Here is a 16,950-nt window from a genome sequence, read left to right as displayed (position 1 = left end):
AAACGAGGCTAGATTTCAGCCTAAAAGTTTGTAGAAGCCCGCAGAAGCCTTCCTCAAGCCTTTGGGAGGCTGAAAAGGCCTCAAACTGGCAGAAAATCAGATGTGAGGTGCGCACATGCGCAGTGAGGTAAGTTTGCCTGCAGCTTGCGTGCCGGCACAAATGGCTCTGCGTGCCACCTGTGGCACGCATGCCATAAGTTCGCCATCACGGATTTATGTGATCACTAACAGTTGACATTAATGGCACATAATTTATCAGAGAATAAGTTGCCCTACAGTTCAAGAGTTTTCTAATTGGAACCAGCTAAGGCTGCAGCTGGCATGCTAGCCCTGGTCAAGGCTCCCTGGCCACAGATTCCACCTGCCTATCTAGCACTAGCCATGAGGACACCCAAGACCTGCTATTGCTGGAGAACATCATCCCTTCCACCGTTATTGATGGAGCTGGCAGAGATCCCTTCTGTACAGTGGTGGGATTCTGCCAGTTTCTCTACTGGTTCGGTGATCACACCCTTTGCACCGGTGTGCACACCTAACGTGCGTGCACACGCAGCTTTCCAAACACCAGCTCTGCCTTGCCAATCAGCTGAGAGGATAAAGAACAGAAAAGTGCCAGGGCAGGTGAGAGGGCCGATCCTGCACTTCTCTATTCTTTCTCCTCTCAGCTGATTGTCGGAGCTTTGTTTTACTACCAGTTCCTGTAGCAATTTTTACTACCGGTTCAGTCAAACGGGCCAAACCGGTAGCATTTCACCACTGCTTCTGTACAAATATCAACTCTGCCTCACTTGGGTTCAAATTCAGCTTGTTTCTAAACAGCCTCCAAGTGTTGTTTCAAAATGTCTATGAGATCTTCAGCTCCCGTGGAGATGTACTACTACAACTCATCCGTCTTATTAGAAATGAAAGCGAATAGACATGTCCCAGGATAATGTTGCAGGATGCAATCTGAGTCAGTTTCCAGGAGGAACAGTTTTTGTCTTCTGAGCTTTTAGGCTCAGGCTGGAGCCCATCCTCAGTTTCTCTCACCAGAATGAGACACAGAGAGAAATGCCCATCGTATGTACAGTATGAGTCAGTTGCCAAGCTGACATGACCGGGGAGATGCTACAATGGTCATAAGTGTGAAAAATGGTCATCAGTCACTTTTTTCAGTGCCGTAACTTCAAAACATCACTAAACGAACTGTTGTAAGTCTACCTCTATCCAATTTATAACAAAATGAACAATGCACAACAATCTACACTAATAGCTACTGCCACGCTGCCTTCCCAGTTCTTTGAACCCAACATCCTTTGCCGAGGGTGATCTACAGGACAGCCAGGAGCCCAGATGTGGACGTCCCATGAAAAATATATTACTGCTGAGCTTTATAACCTACTTCATCCATGGCCAGGGAGATTTACGCACTCCTTCTGTTGAGACTGTAATCATCCAAAGGTGATATCAGAATAACGACAAAGCTCTGATTTATGTTGACAAGAAGAGCCAGTAAAATGTCAATGCAGGAGATAGAGTGGTCTTCAAAGCTAAGTGATGGAGCAGAGGGCCTACCTCTATGTCCTGGATATTAATAATCGGAAAAATATACAGCCACAATAAGCTATGGTGTGCAAAAAACACTGTGTTTGTCACGGGGCATCAAATTATTCTTGTTTAACTGATAAATGTACTTCATCATATTCTGGTCCAGGTGCTGCTGGTTCTCCTCTCAAACGTCACCCACAATTCAGTGTTAATATGGGGGGTGGGGGTGGAAATGGGCTATGGGGAGAGATCGAACAGAGTGGTTAACATTAATGTTTTAATAGATTAACAAAGTTGGAAGGGACCTTGTAGGTAATCTAGTCCAACCCCCTGTCCAAGCAGGAGACCCACATTCTGAGTCCAACTCTTCTTGAAGTCAGTGTGTCGCTCCCACCTCCAAGGGCAAGCTGTTCCATTGGTTGATTGCTCACTGTCGAGTTTCTCCTTTCGGTGATTTCTCACTTTGACAGATGGCAATCCAGCCTCTTCTTGAAGGCTTCCAGTGATGAAGCTCCCACAACTTCCAAAGACAAGCTGTTCCATTGGTTGTTTGCTCTCCTTGAAAATTTTCCTTATTTCCAGGTTGAATCTCTCCTTGTTCAGTTTCCATCCATTATTCCTTGTCTGGCTTTGAGGTGCTTTGGAGAATAGCTTGACCTCTTCCTCTCTGTGGCAGCCCCTCAAATACTGGGACACTGCTATCAAGTCTCCTCTGGTCCTTCTCTTCACTAGTCTAGCCATGCCCAGTTCCTGTAACCGTTCATCGTTTGAGGAAGGGGAAAGCTTTGTCCCACCTAAGCAACCTTTTACTTTTGATGCTCCCCATCCAGTACACAGCTCCAATGCAAGAAATATGATATTTTTTTAAGAAAAGTTTAATTGAATAAACATTAAAAACAATTGAACACCGCATGACTTTCCTGGCAGTTATTTTGCCATACATACTATAAGATACAACCACTTGTAACAATTAATCTCTTCCTCATTTTACATTACTGAGTTGGTGCTATAAATGTATAAAGAAATACGTATTTTGAAAGGGTCGGTTTTGCAAGGCAGCCGTAGTTGCTGAAAGACACGGGGTTAGGAAGCATCACATCGTAAAAGAGGTTCTGTGCGGCTTGTGATTCCCAACATTGTCTGAACATCTTGTGCAAATCAGACCACAGGGGTCAGAGTATTATTTATTCATACTTGTTTATACGTGCCCTTTATCTACTGCCTCAAACCTAATGCACTCTAGATGGTTTGCAGATATTAATAATACATACAGTAACCCTAACAAATGCAATTACATTACAGCCTTAATATGACTACAGCAAATATAGGCACCAGGGACTCCATGATCTGTCCTGGTAACCTTTTAGAAGAGATAAGTTTGGAGCAGAAAACTACCTGGGGAGGGGGGTGCACTTTCTAAGAGGGGAACCCTCCAAGAGAATGACCCCTTTCTCACTGATTTTTTGGTAGGTGCCATTATAGCATGGGAAAACCTAGATTTGCACATCAGCCACTGCATTCCAGATCAGCTGATGCAACAATTTTTAATCCTGCTTTACCTATTTTTATAAGTAACTCAAGGCAGCAAACATACCTAATACTCCTTCCTCCTCCTATTTTCCCCACAACAACACCCCTGTGAGGTGGATTGGACTAAGAGAGAGAAACTGGCCCAAAGTCACCCAGCAGGCTTTCATGCCTAACGCAGGACTAGTACTCAGAGTCTCTGAGGATTTGGCCCAAAGTCACCCAGTCATCTTTCATGGCTATGGTGGGACCAGAACTCACATGTCCTGGACTAGACACCACAAGATCTGAGTTCTAATTATGTCTTAGGCACAAAGCTCACAGGGGACTTTGGACCAGTCATTCCTGCTGTGTCTTAGGGAAGACACAATTTAACAACTGCAGTAATTCACTTAACAACTATGGCAAGAAAAGTCATAAAACGGGACAAAACTAACTTATCAACAGGGGCTCAATTGTGGTTGAAAATTGAAAATTATCTGTATAAATGTGTTCAATAATAAAATAAATAAGAACTGCAGGGATTTCTCCAGGGCAATCAGCAGGAATCAAGACTGACTTAAAGGCGCAATTAACAACCAATCATTATTAAAAAATCAGAGTAGCACTGAAAGGGACCTTTGAGGTCTTCTAGTCCAACCCCCTGCTCAAACAGGAGATCCTATACCATTTCAGACAAGTGGCTGTCCAGACTCTTCTTAAAAACCTCCCATGATGAGGCACCCACACCTTCTGAAGGCAAGCTGTTCCACTGGTTAATTGTTCTCACTGTTAGGAAGTTCTTAATTCTAAATTCTCCTTATTTCCCTAAATTCTCCTAAATTCTCCTTTGTTTCTCCTTAATTCCAGGTCGTTTCTCTCCTTGATTTATTTCCATCCCTTGCTTCTTGTTTTGCTTTTGGTGCTTTGGAAAATAAATTGACCCCCTCCTCTTTGTGGCAGCCTCTCAAATATTGGAATCATTCCTAGGTCTTTTCTCTAGACTAGCCAAACCTAATTCCTGCAACCAACCGTTCTTCATATGTTTTAATCTCCAGGCCTTTAACTTTAATCGTCTTAGTTGCTCTTCTCTGCATTTTTTCCAAAGTGTCAACATCTTTTTTGTAATGCAGTGACCAAAACTGGATGCAGTTTTTTGATAATCTGTGTATTGATAGATAGTTTATTATGTAGTAAGATAGATATAGATGGAATCGGTAGATAGAAATAGATGATAGATATAGTTAATAGTTTTTATGAGAGAGAGAGGTAGTTTATTATCTGATAGATAATATATAGTAGATAGATGATAGATGATTAGATAGATAGATATAGATATAGATGATAGACCAGATAGCTAGATAAATTGATAGAGAGAGAGCAAACTGACTATTAATAATCTGGATGCAATTTATTTATAGTTTGCTGTAGAGAGTTAGTCTTAGTCCTAAACCAAGACAAAAAAAGCTGCAGACTCTGGACCAGCCCCTCTTTCTCAGCCCTAGGAAAAAGGCATTTGTGGGTGTGGGGGAGGAATTCACCCTGTCTGAAAACCTTGCCATTAAATCTGCAAGGACTTGTCCAGGCAGAGCTACGAGTCAAAGACACATATACACACACGTACACGTATGAAGGTTTTAGTAATTCTGAAAAAAAATTGTCAGAAGGATGGGAAGACAATGCTCCTACATTATCCCAACTCTGATGGGCATGAATGCCAAGTTGCTTATTCCAGGGAACAGCTGCTTCGGTTAATAATCTGGTGACAAACCACCCACCCCCTTCACCAGCTCCGAGAACACCCATTCAGCTGTCAATAGCGTTAAGTCAATGACACGGTATAAATGCAACATCAACAGAACGCTTCATGCTAATGCTCGATCGATCCAAGCAGTGGGACATTAATCCCATTGGCTAGTTGGGGGAGGGAGGGGGTGTTGTTGGTCACATGACTGGGCCTATTAGTCCAAGAGGCTCCAAGAAAAACTAAGGTCAGCACTGCAACACACAGATAGGCCAGAACCACAAAGCATGACCTTTCGTTGCGAAACCTGCTTACCAGGCAGCCTGGCTGATGGCTCTAAGCTGTCAATGGTTAAACACGCTCGTCTTTCATGATGGCCTCCTTGCCCGCTGCAGTTTGCATCAATCAACCAAATCTCGGTGCAGTCAAATTCTTTCTTTCTTTCTCCTTCTTAAAAAAAAAAAAAAGACAAAAGGTAGACTAGTTACCCCTTTCAAAAACACATCGCTTTGAACAATACAGGCCCCATTAGCAATCAGGCTCCCATTCTGGGCCATTTCATAGAAAATCAAGCGGGAAAATAATTGATTCAATGGGAACAGAAAGAGGGGGGATCACTTCTCTAGCATTCTGCTGAGACAGGGTGGAAAAATGTAAAAATGTACGGTAAAAGCTTCAGGAGTCAAAAAGAAGTAAAAGGGAGAATTGATTTGATTCACTGTTTTTGGGGTGGGTGATGGGGTGTTTTTTTTTTTTTTTTTGCATGCTCTTCCATAAGGGATTTTATGTCACTTTTATTACTGGTTCTCTTTTAAAGGAATAAGACGGAGAAAGCCACACCAGAAAGATAACGAAAGCCTTTTTGATCAGATTCAAAGGATATGGGCAAACAAAAAAAAAAAAAAAAACCAGAGTGAATGTCAGTTAATATGAACCTAGTTTGCAGCTGATCACTTCTAAGCTTAAACTAGGTTTTCCTTTTTAAAAGTCCGAGACTCCAGATAAAAATTGCTGGAACAGAAAGGGGAATTTAGGGGCATTACATTCACTCAATGATGTTTGAGTATATATAAGTAAAGGTAATGGTTCCCCTCGCACATACATGCTCATCGTTTCCGGCTCTAGGGGGCGGTGCTCATCTCCGTTACAAAGCTGAAGAGCCAGCGCTGTCCAAAGACGTCTCCGTGGTCATGTGGCCGGCATGACTAAACGCCAAAGGCACACGGAATACTGTTGCCTTCCCACCAAAATGGTCCCTGTTTTTCTACTTGCATTTTTACATGCTTTTGAACTGCTAGGTTGGCAGAAGCTGGGACAAGGAATGGGAGCTCACTCCATTATGCGGCACTAGGGATTCAAACCACTGAACTGCCGATCTTTCTGATCGACAAGCTCAGTATCTTAACTACTGAGCCACTGCGTGTATATATATATATATCAATGTGAAATCATAGCTTCCAGTGCTTTACCTCTGGGGTCCCCAACCCTTGGTCCATGGACTGGTACTGGGCTGTGACATGCCAGAAACTGGCTCGCACAAACAAACAAAGCCTCATCCATGGAATGCAGGCAGCATGAGAAATCATGCCCACTCCAGACCACAGAAAAACTCTCCATTGAACTGGTCCTTGGTGCCCAAAATGTTTTGGCGACCACTGCTTTGTTTAGCTGATACACGTAGTCCTTGACTCACAACAGTTCGTTTAGTGATTGTTCGAAGTTACAACGGCACTGAAAAAAGCGAATTACAACCAACCCTCACACTTACAACCATTTCAGCATCCCCCTGGTCAGATGATCCAAATTCAGTTGCTTGGCAACCAGCTTACATTTACAACTGTTGTAGCATCTCAAGGGCCCCGCGATTGCCATTTGCAACTGTCGCAGACAGCTTCCGAAAAGCAAAGTCAATGGAGGAAACTGGATTTGCTTAATGACCATGGGTGTCAGGGTTCCAGGTAATACATCCCGTTCAATAAGAATTCAGAGGTAGGCAAGTTGAAGTAGGCAAGTTGACGTATTCAATGAATGCTTCAGTTTCAACCATAACAATACAAGAGCACACAATAGACACAAACTCAAGGTAAACCGCACCAAACTTGATTGCAGGAAATACGACTTCAGCAACAGAGTGGTCAATGTCTGGAATACTCTACTTGACTGTGTGGTTTCTTCCCAAACCCCAAAAACTTTAAGCTTAGACTGTCTACTATTGACCTCGCCCCTTTCCTAAGAGGTCTGTAGGGGGCGTGCATAAGCGCACCAACGTGCCTACCGTCCCTGTCTTATTGTTTCTTTTATATTTTTTTATTTTTCTTGTATGTATCCATGTATTCATAACTATGTTTATACTTATACCTATTATCTTGTAAGCGATGACAAATCAAATAAATAAATAAAGTTCCTCAAATAACATTTTATTAGAACATATCAAATTGGCAACATTCCTGGTGGAAAACTGGCTCTAAGTTGCCGCTGTTCCCCCCCAATTAAAAGTAAAACTTTATCACTTCTCCCCCAGAATCTCAGTCACATGGTCCAATCAGCATACAGTCCAGTCGCTAGGTGACCTCAATCTCCACCCTTCAGACACCTGCACCAATGTCCTTGATCCCCAGGAGAAAGAATTTTATTTAGGCTACAATACCCCAGCTAATCTCTATACCACCACCCTGGCCCCTTCCAGCCTGTGTCATCCCTGAAGCAGTGGGAAGAGAAGCCTCCCTAGAAAAAAGCTACAAAAAGAAAATGGCCACAGTTCAGGCAACTTCAGGGTTGACACAAGGATTCATGGTCTGGCTGGGGAATTCTGGGAGTTGAAGTCTAACATGGCTTAAAGTTGCCAAGGTTGAGAAACACTGGAACAGAGATGGAAGACTAGAGATTAAAGTCAACATTTGGGAAGAGGGGGTATTTCCAAAGTAGTCATCCCATTGAGGGGTCCTTGATGCTTTCTGAGCTTGGTTGTTTTTTTGCAGGCATCCAACTGAGTTGACTCAACTGAGACCAAACCCCATTCCTTACTGGCACTGTTGATGCTACCTAGTTTGAGTAATGAAAGGTGTCTGCAAGAGAACAACTCAGCTGAGAGAGCACCCAAGACCCCTCAGTTCAACCCTGAGCTTCAAATATTCTCCTTTGTTGGTAGTCATCATCCCCTCCTTAACTAAGACCGCCTGTTCCCTGCTGACACAGTGGGGATATTCAAATCCACTGCTATGACAGCTGATTTGATGTCTTGACGAACAAACCACATTGCTTTAATAAGAAGTGTTTATTTGAATAATAAGGTCAGAGAGTTAAGTAGTTGGTATTCCAGTCGTAGGAAGCTATTTGCACGGTGTCACTAATAATTAAAGCCTTTTTTATAAAACGTAAAAAAAAACCCAGGAGCAATAAACCCATTCTTTTCTTGAATATACTTCACTGTGGTGAAGAAAGCCATCAGGGCAGCTAAGTGATCTTTGAGGTTTATTAATTGCTTCAGCACTGCAGCTCGGGCAAATTTATTGCTCAAATTAGCATGTAATACACTTACAATACAGCTACTATCATTCCCACTTTAGAGAGCCTATTTGGGAGTTAAGTCACCCAAGACGCACATTTATTTACCTCCCTATGACATTCTATGGTTTTAAAATTTAATATTTGGGAGAGGCACCCAGCAGCTCTCTTTATCCTCTAAAGTATAACTCTGCCAAATGTGCACTCCCATATTTTCACAAGATGCAAAGAGCAAAATGTCGCTTTGAACAGTGAGATGGGCCGCATATGAATTTAATAAATAAACAAACAACAAAGTAAGTAAGTAAATGGGAGGCAGGTTTTCATTTGAAAGCATTCGTGGATGAATAAAAGTTGGTTTTGAGGGATGAGTATATAAAAACAACCAGCTTGCTCAGTGAAGTCTTCTTTAGACTTGTAAACCAGATAAGTGACAGACCTACCTCTAATTTTCCCATTTAAAAAAGTTATGGATGTCCAATTGTGGGGTCTCTGGAGATTCTTAGTCATCCAGGTCATGATTGTCCCAAAGGTGCTTTGTTTCAAGAGACAATTGGACTTTCTTGTTTTCTTTTGAAGAGGTTTAGCTTCTTATCCAAAAAAGCTTCTTCAGCTTTGACTGGATGGTGGGGAATAGAAGGATTTATACTCCTTGCAGACAGCTGGTCATTTGCATCCTTTTAGAGAGTTGTTGAGGTTGCTTGGAGATTTGTCTGCGTCTTCAGGGTCACCTGAGGTAATGCAAAGGAGTTTGGAACCTTCTTGGCTGCTAGATGCCCTATGACTTACCATTCTGCTCGTTTAAAGGTTACAACAAGAGTTTTAATAGTACAGATAGTCCTCGACTTATGACCACAATTGAGCCCAAAATTTCTGCTGCCAAGCAACAGTTGTTAAGTGAGTTTTGCCCCATTTTATGACCTTTTTCATTACACTTAAATGAATCCCTGTGGTCATTAGGTAAACCATGCAATCATTAAGTGAATCTGGTATATCACATTCACTTTGTTCATCAGCTGGGAAGGTTACAAATGGTGATCACATGATTTTGGGAGAGTTCAATTGTCATAAATGTTAGGAATATAAGTCACCTAACAGGTATTTGGGTTAGAAAAATATAAACCAGGATAAACATTTTAGTACTATATCTTTAAGGGAATGCAAGAGCATGCAATTGGGTGTGGTTTCTCAAACAGCCATAAGATGGAGCCAGAAACCTGGGTTGTTTAGTCTTAGTCTCAGAAGAGAGTGTGTCTGAGTGAGTATCTCTGTTTCCTTCTGTTGGAGAGTTTTGCAATTCTTCCTAATTGACTGATATTCATGGATTTGATGTAAGTCTGATACTGAACTGTTTTTGACACTGGAATTTGTTATTGGATTATCCCTGGATTGAAAAACTGACTGATTTACCTGTGAATGACTTTGGATTGCTTATTTGGACTTTGCTTGACGTTTCTGGAAGTAAAAACCTATATTTACTGTACAGCGTATCTGTGTGCTCTGTGTGTATTATTCAAACACTCCTCTCAAATACGTCTCCCTGTATGTGCTCATTCTCCTAACGGGGAATTACCTCAACAATAAACACATGCCAGTTGACAAGTGCCAGAATTTTGATCAGCTGACCATGGGATACTGGCAGTGTGAAAAACGGTCATGTAACTTTTTCCAGTGCCATTGTAACTTCGAACAATCACTTAAAGAACTGTTGTGAATTAAAGATGTAAAGGAGCTAGGGACAGATAAAGACTTACAAAAATTGGACCAAATTTTGACAGGCAAGGATATAAAATTTATAACACAAACATATAATTATTTACTGGAGGTAGAACTAGAGGAGGAAATTGTTAAGGGACCAATGATTGCCTGGGCAAGAAATGTGGGTCATAATATACATTTGGATGAGTGGGAAAAGACTTGGACCAGGAACTGGAAGCTGACTTTGTCGACAGCATTCAAAGAAAATCAATATAAAATGTTTTGTAGATGGCACTTAGCGCCGACACAACTGGAGAAAATGTATCCAACCTTGAAATCAGAATGCTGGAAATGCAAACAAAAGAAAGGAACATTTTTCCATATGTGGTGGCAATGTATAGAGATCAAAAAATACTGAAAGAAAATACAGAGATGGCTTTTTGAGATTACAAAATATAAATTGAATTTGGAACCCGAAACGTTTTTATTAGGTATGATCAAAGGGAATTTGAGTAAAGATAAAAGATACCTTATTGTAGACATATTAACTGCAGCAAGAATCAGGTTAGCACAAAATTGGAAGAGTGATAAAATACCACCAGATGAAGTTTTGATTCAAAAAATAATGGACTGTGCTGAACTAGATAACTTCACTATGGAACTGAAAGGCAAAGAGGATCGAGAATACTATGTGACATGGGAGAGGTGGTACGAATGGGTGAAGGATAAGGATAAAAATAATGTAAAGTCACAAAATGAGAAACATGTATATACAATGACACAATAACTGTTAATGGAAATGAGATTTTTAAAGAATAAAAAAAAAAAGAACTGTTGTGTATTAAGGATTACCAGTATCGGCTAAAGAACTGATAGCTGTGATTTCACATTGTTGTGGATATACTTGGGTGTATCCAGTGCCCCTAAATTTCCCTTTCTATTTCATCAATTTTTATTTTGAGTCTTGGGCTTTTAAAATGCGGAGCCTTGTTTAAGATAATCCTTTAGAAGTGGGATCAGTTGCAAACTTGGTTCATATTGAGGAATGTTTACTCTGGATTATTTAGGACTGCCTATATTAGAGGTCCCCAACCCGTGGGCCACAGCCTATTGGCCACCAGGCTGCATGAGTAGCTGGCCAGTGTGCATGCACAGCCCCACTCACGTGAACGTCACAAGAATCGTGGGTATTTGTGGCCCCATTTGCATGGGCAATCGCAGTCTATTCACGCAAGCCTTGTTGCGGATCCTTGTGGACCCACTTGCACAAGCAATGGGTGTTCACACATGCGCACGTGCATCTACTCCTCCCACAGAACCATCCCCTCTTTGGCCCTTCCCCCCACTCTAGCCCACCAACCCAGAAAGGTTGGTGCATTTTGACCTATATGATGTCGTGCAATGCTTTATGATAATGCTTGTGCCATAATATGCTTTATAAAACAGGTCTCCAAACTTGGCAACTTTAAGACTTGTGGACTTCAACTCCTAGCTGGCTGGAGAATTCTGGGAGCTGAAGTCCACAAGTTTTAAAGTTGCAACATTTGAGGCAGTGGTGGGATTCAATTTTTTTACTACTGGTTCTGTGGGCGTGGCTTGGTGGGCGTGGCATGGCTTGGTGGCTTTGGCAGGGGAAGGATACTGCAAAATCCCCATTCCTCCCCACCCCACTAACGTGCTTTCCAGCTCCGTTCTCCTGTGCAGGGCAACAAAAGAACACCCAGCCTATCAGCTGGGACTGAGAATAGATGGGGCAGAGAATGGATGGTGGGCAGGACCAGTGGTAGGATTCAGCCAGTTCGCACCAGTTCAGGAGAACCGGCTGTTAACTTTCTGAACAGTTTGATGAATTGGTTGTTGGAAGAAATCATTAAGGCAGGGAACTGGTTGTTAAATTATTTGAATCCCACCACTGGGCGGGACCAGTCAGAGGTGGCATTTGCCGGTTCTCTGAACTACTCAAAATTTCCGCTACCGGTTCTCCAGAACTGGTCAGAACCTGATGAATCCCACCTCAGGTTTGGGGACCCCTGCTTTATAACATTTACGAAATTTCAGTTCTGTGGGAGTCCTGCATCCTGGATTTTTGACACATTCTGTCAATTAGCTCGTTTTGAGATACTCTGACTGAAAAAAATCTTGTCCTACATCGTACCTTTTTGCCCACTTAAGGCTACAAGAACGAGAATTGTATTAGTATAAAGGTTACCTCACATTTAATGAATCTTCCATTCTTTTTTGTCAACCACCAAACTGCAGGAGCTGTTAGATGATTGCAAAGTTCGCCTCGGTTGGGGACGAAGCCACTCTGGGACCCCTTTCCCTTGTCCCCTGCTTGGTTCCGCATCCTGAGCGGCTAGTTAATTCCTCCATGTTTCCCCTCCACCCGTCCGGTTTTCCTTTCTCCCTTTGTTGGAACCATTTTCTATTATAAAAGGGCAGCAGGCGCACACCAGAAGTGTCAGAGGCGTTAGATAAGGTATTAAGGAGGTGTCAATGGCAGAATAGCAGGGATTACAGTGAAGCCTAAATAACGTGCAAAATAAAATCCCAAAGGTGATAAAGTCATTGATAAGAAAAGCTGGAGGACCAAAAAAATACCAAAAAACAGAGGGAATGCAATTATTTTTTTCATTTCGATTGTTCAGACTCAAAAGCACTTTGTTGCTTAAATAGCTTTCTCTCTCCATCCTCCCAACGTACTTCACTTACACTTTTCTTTTGGAACATTATATTCCTCAATAATCATTTTATGGTCACTGTCAATCTTGCGCTTCTGAGTGGGGTCTTATTGTGCTTTATATCCCTGACAACATTTCACACCGAGACCCAGCTTTGTGACGATCAACAATGGCGGGTATTTTCACAGCTCAGAATTAATAGCATGACACCTTTTTCTCTGTCTAGGAGCTACTCATAGGGGAATCGGTGTCTAACAAGGACTGAACTCCCTTCTCCATAAATTTAGGCCCCCCTTTCTATTGTGGTACATTTACACGGGGATAGATGTGCGAGATTGTGTGTGTATATCCAGAAATGTGAAAGTTGTAAAAAGGCCTCTTTAACCATAAGAAATTCTTTGTCTCTTAAATCTGACAAAGCCTCCTTGTCAGTCACTTCTCTTCTCTGAAAGAGGCAAGATCTTTTTCTCTTGATGCATCCAGAATTGGACTTTCCTATCCACTGGTAGTCCTCGATTTGCAAACACAATTGGGCCCAGAAGCTCTGTTGCTAAGCAAGGCCGTTGTAAATTGAGTCGCTCCTGATTTTGTGACCTTTATTTTCCATGCTGGTTAAGTGAATTGCTGCAGTTGTTGAGTGAAGAGTGCAGTTGTTAAGTGAATCCAGTTTCTTTCACTGACTTCACTTGTCAGAAGCCAGCTGGGGAGGTCACAAATGGCGATCACATGACCCCAGTGTTGGAAGAAATATCTGGTTCAGTTCCAAGCTGAGATAAAGACACTGGAAACATGGAGGCTGGTTGGAAAGATGGTTTAATGGTGAACAGGACCACCAAGCAGGTGAGATTCTGAGTAGCTGACCACATGGAGTGGAGAGTGAGGGTTATTTACACCAGCATCAAGGTTCTAGCTGATTCATTGCATAGATTATCCTCAACTTATGACCACAACTGAGCCCAAAATTTCCATTGCTGGGCAAGTGAGTTTTTGCCCCATCTTTTCTGGCACAGTTGTTAAGTGAACCAATCACTGCAGCTGTTATGTTGGTAACATGGTTGTTAAGTGAATCTGGCTTCCCTATTGACTTTGCTTGTCAGAAGGTTGCAAAAGGGATCACATGAATCAGATCACATTGCAATTGTCATAAATACAATCCAGTTGCCAAGAGTCTGAATTTTGATCATGTGACCATAGAAATGCCACAATGGTTGTAAGGGTGAACACCAGTCACAAGTCACTTTTTCAGTGTTGTTGTAACTTTGAATGGTCACTAAACAGAAGGTTACTATAATGGTCACTAAACAGAGGCTTAGGAGGACTAGTTGTATTCTAATTCATTGTCTCTCTACAACCATTACAGATAGTCCTCGTTTTACAGTGATTCATTTTGTGACTGTTCAAAGTCACAACAGCACTGTAATTGTCTTATGACTGTTTTTACATTTACAACCATTGTGGCATTCCCATGTTCACGTGATCAAAATTCAGGCGCTTAATGATTCATATTTATGACAATTACAAATATCCTAGAATCATACATTCACCTTTTGCGAACTTCTGATAAACAAAATCAGTGGAGAAACCGCTTAATGACTCTGTTACTAATGTCAATTCTGAAGTGAACCTGGCTGAAGCCATCTTGTGCTGCCTCATAGTTGTCATAAAGCGTAAGAGGGGAAAGGAGGGTGAAAGTAGATAGCCTGACTAGCAGTCAAAACAAAAGTTTTCCTGTGGGAACCAAGGTCATCATAACAGGTGGCCATTGGAGGACAGGAGCCTGCCAGCTACATTCATTGTACAATGTGACTGGTGACACCTGGGAGGGGATTTTTACTCTTTTAATTAGGTGAAAACGCGAGCACTTTCAGAATTGGTTTTCACCAGCCGTGCGATAGGATGTATCCAATAAACATGTTCTTTGAAAAATCTACCTGCCTCAGATTTCTGATTTCAATAGGTGCATTATTCAGAATACTGACCACTAAATTAACAATTGCAGTGATTCACTTAACAACTGTGGCAGAGGTGATATTCAGCAAGTTCTGACCAGTTCTGGAGAACCAGTAGTGGAAATTTTGAGTGGTTTGAAGAACCAGCAAATGCCACCTTTGACTGGCCCCACCCCCATCTATTCATCTATTCTCTGCCTCCCGAGTCCCAGATGATAGGCTGGGTCTTCTTTTGTTGCCCTGCACAGAACAGAGCTGGAAAGCAGGTTAGTGGAGTAGGGAATGGGGATTTTGCAGTAATCTTCCCCTGCCATGCCCACCAAGCCCTGCCTATCAAGCCATGCCCAGAATCCCACCACTGAACTGTGCAAAATTCACTGAACAAATGTCTCACTTAACAACCAAACTTTTTGACTGAATTGGGATCAGGGATGGGATTCTACAGGTTTGCACCTATTCGCTAGAACCGGTTGTTAACATTCTAAGCAGTTCGGAGAACCGGTTGTTAGAAGAAATCACTGGTCTAATCCTGTAAGGAAGGCAGGAAGGAAACATTCTGGTGTTGCTTACAGAAACTGCCTCTCCGTTGACCCTTATTACAGTCTTGGCAGGACTGGATTTCCTGTCTCTGTAACTTCTCTGGAGTTTTTTCCCTCCTTTGCTGGTACTTTGCTTGTGTGGAGTGACCATTCAAAGTTACAATGGCACTGAAAAAGTGACATCACCATTTTTCACACGCTACGACTGTTGCAGCATCCCCCACAGTCATGAGAGGCCAGGCAAGGAGGTGCATGCCTCGATGTGAGTGATGTTGAGTTAGCCACACCCAGTCAGTCACATGACCACCAAACCATGCCGACCAACTAAGCCATGCCCACAGAACTGGTTGTTAAAAGTTTGAATCCCACCCGATTGGGACCATAAGTTGAGGATTACCTACCTCTATAGGAACGCAATGGCGACCCTACAAATTTGAGAGCTAATGCTTTTATTTCCCATAAATTTCTACGCTACAAAAAAAAAAAACCACCCCACTGTGAGTGCATCAATGAGAGCTCCAGCATGCTTTTTGTATGCTGGGAGAGAGCGCGAGAACTATAAATGGCTCTGCGTTATCTAGGTGTTTCAAGGGCCCAGTGCTGATCTCTTTACAATCTTCGCCAGATTCCACAGAGATCCTTGACCTTCAATTAAAGTGAAATGGTGCTTTAGTCGCAGCCTCTTGCAGACGCTGGCATGGAAAGATTAACAAGCGAACCCCAATTATAAAGCCAAGCTCCGTGACGCAGGCAAGCGGGCGCTGCCATCAGATAAGGGCCTCTCTGAAGGCATGTTTTCCTGAAGGCCCTCAGAAGTCAGCCACATGCCAGCCAAGAAAAGGAAATCTTTCGCTCTGGTTGCCCGGGAGCATCAGACAAGCTGGACTTCAACTCTCATAATCCAAAGGAGGTAATTGGGAGCTAAAGGTTGGAAAGACACCCCAAAGAGAACAAAAATTGTGAAGTTGCTGTGGAGCCTTCTCTTAAAACTTTGGTTGCCGCCCTCACCACCTCTCGAAGACTGGTTGCCAGAATTCAGCAGAAGAGGAAAAATTGAGAAAATACAGATAGTCCTCGACTTACAAGCACCATTGAGCCCCAAATGTCTGTTGTTAAGTCAGACACTTGTTAAATGACCTTTGCCCTGTGAAAGCTAGCACCCCTCATAGAAGAATGAAGTATTTTGAAATATTAGAAAAGGCAGAATATTATATTTCTCTAAAGAGAAACATGTCTCTAAAGAAAAAAACTCAAAGCCTCAGCTCCCTGCCCCAAGCAGATACTAAGCTGAGAACAGCCTGTAGAAATGCAGATTTGGTAATCCATTAGCCACGGCAGCAAGGTCTGGACAAGGTTGGATTAGCCCTCAGCCCTTTCATTGCATCAGCACACTTCAACAAAACTTGACTTCAAGACAAACATGGCGCCATGGGAGTCTGACAGCAACCAATAGGATATGCTCTTGCCACAGGAACAGGAAGCTCAAGGGCAAGGCCCAGAGAGGTATAAATAGCCTCAGTTTCCCTCCACGGGTACCCAGAACAATCCCACTAATTTCTTTTCTTTCCTTTCTTTTCTTTTCAGCATTGTTGGTTTTTAATTATGTGCAATGACGTCTCATAACACAACTGCCTTAGCGTTATTTTATTGCTGGCTTTGCCGTGTTAGTTCTTTGTTCACTGTTAATTTGTTAATTGCCGTTTCTATTTAACATTCTTGTTTTTAGTTGGGGTTCCATGGGCTTAGGGAGATCAATACTGAAATACAGACGCTTTTTTTGCAGGCTTTCCTGGAAAAGCATC

This window comes from Pseudonaja textilis, chromosome 1 (assembly GCF_049901715.1).
Source record: "Pseudonaja textilis isolate UNSWEBS1 chromosome 1, rPseTex1.2, whole genome shotgun sequence".
In the NCBI taxonomy this organism is placed as follows: domain Eukaryota; kingdom Metazoa; phylum Chordata; class Lepidosauria; order Squamata; family Elapidae; genus Pseudonaja; species Pseudonaja textilis.
The sequence above is the reverse complement of the archived record's forward strand: the minus strand, read 5'-3'. Positions refer to the sequence as shown.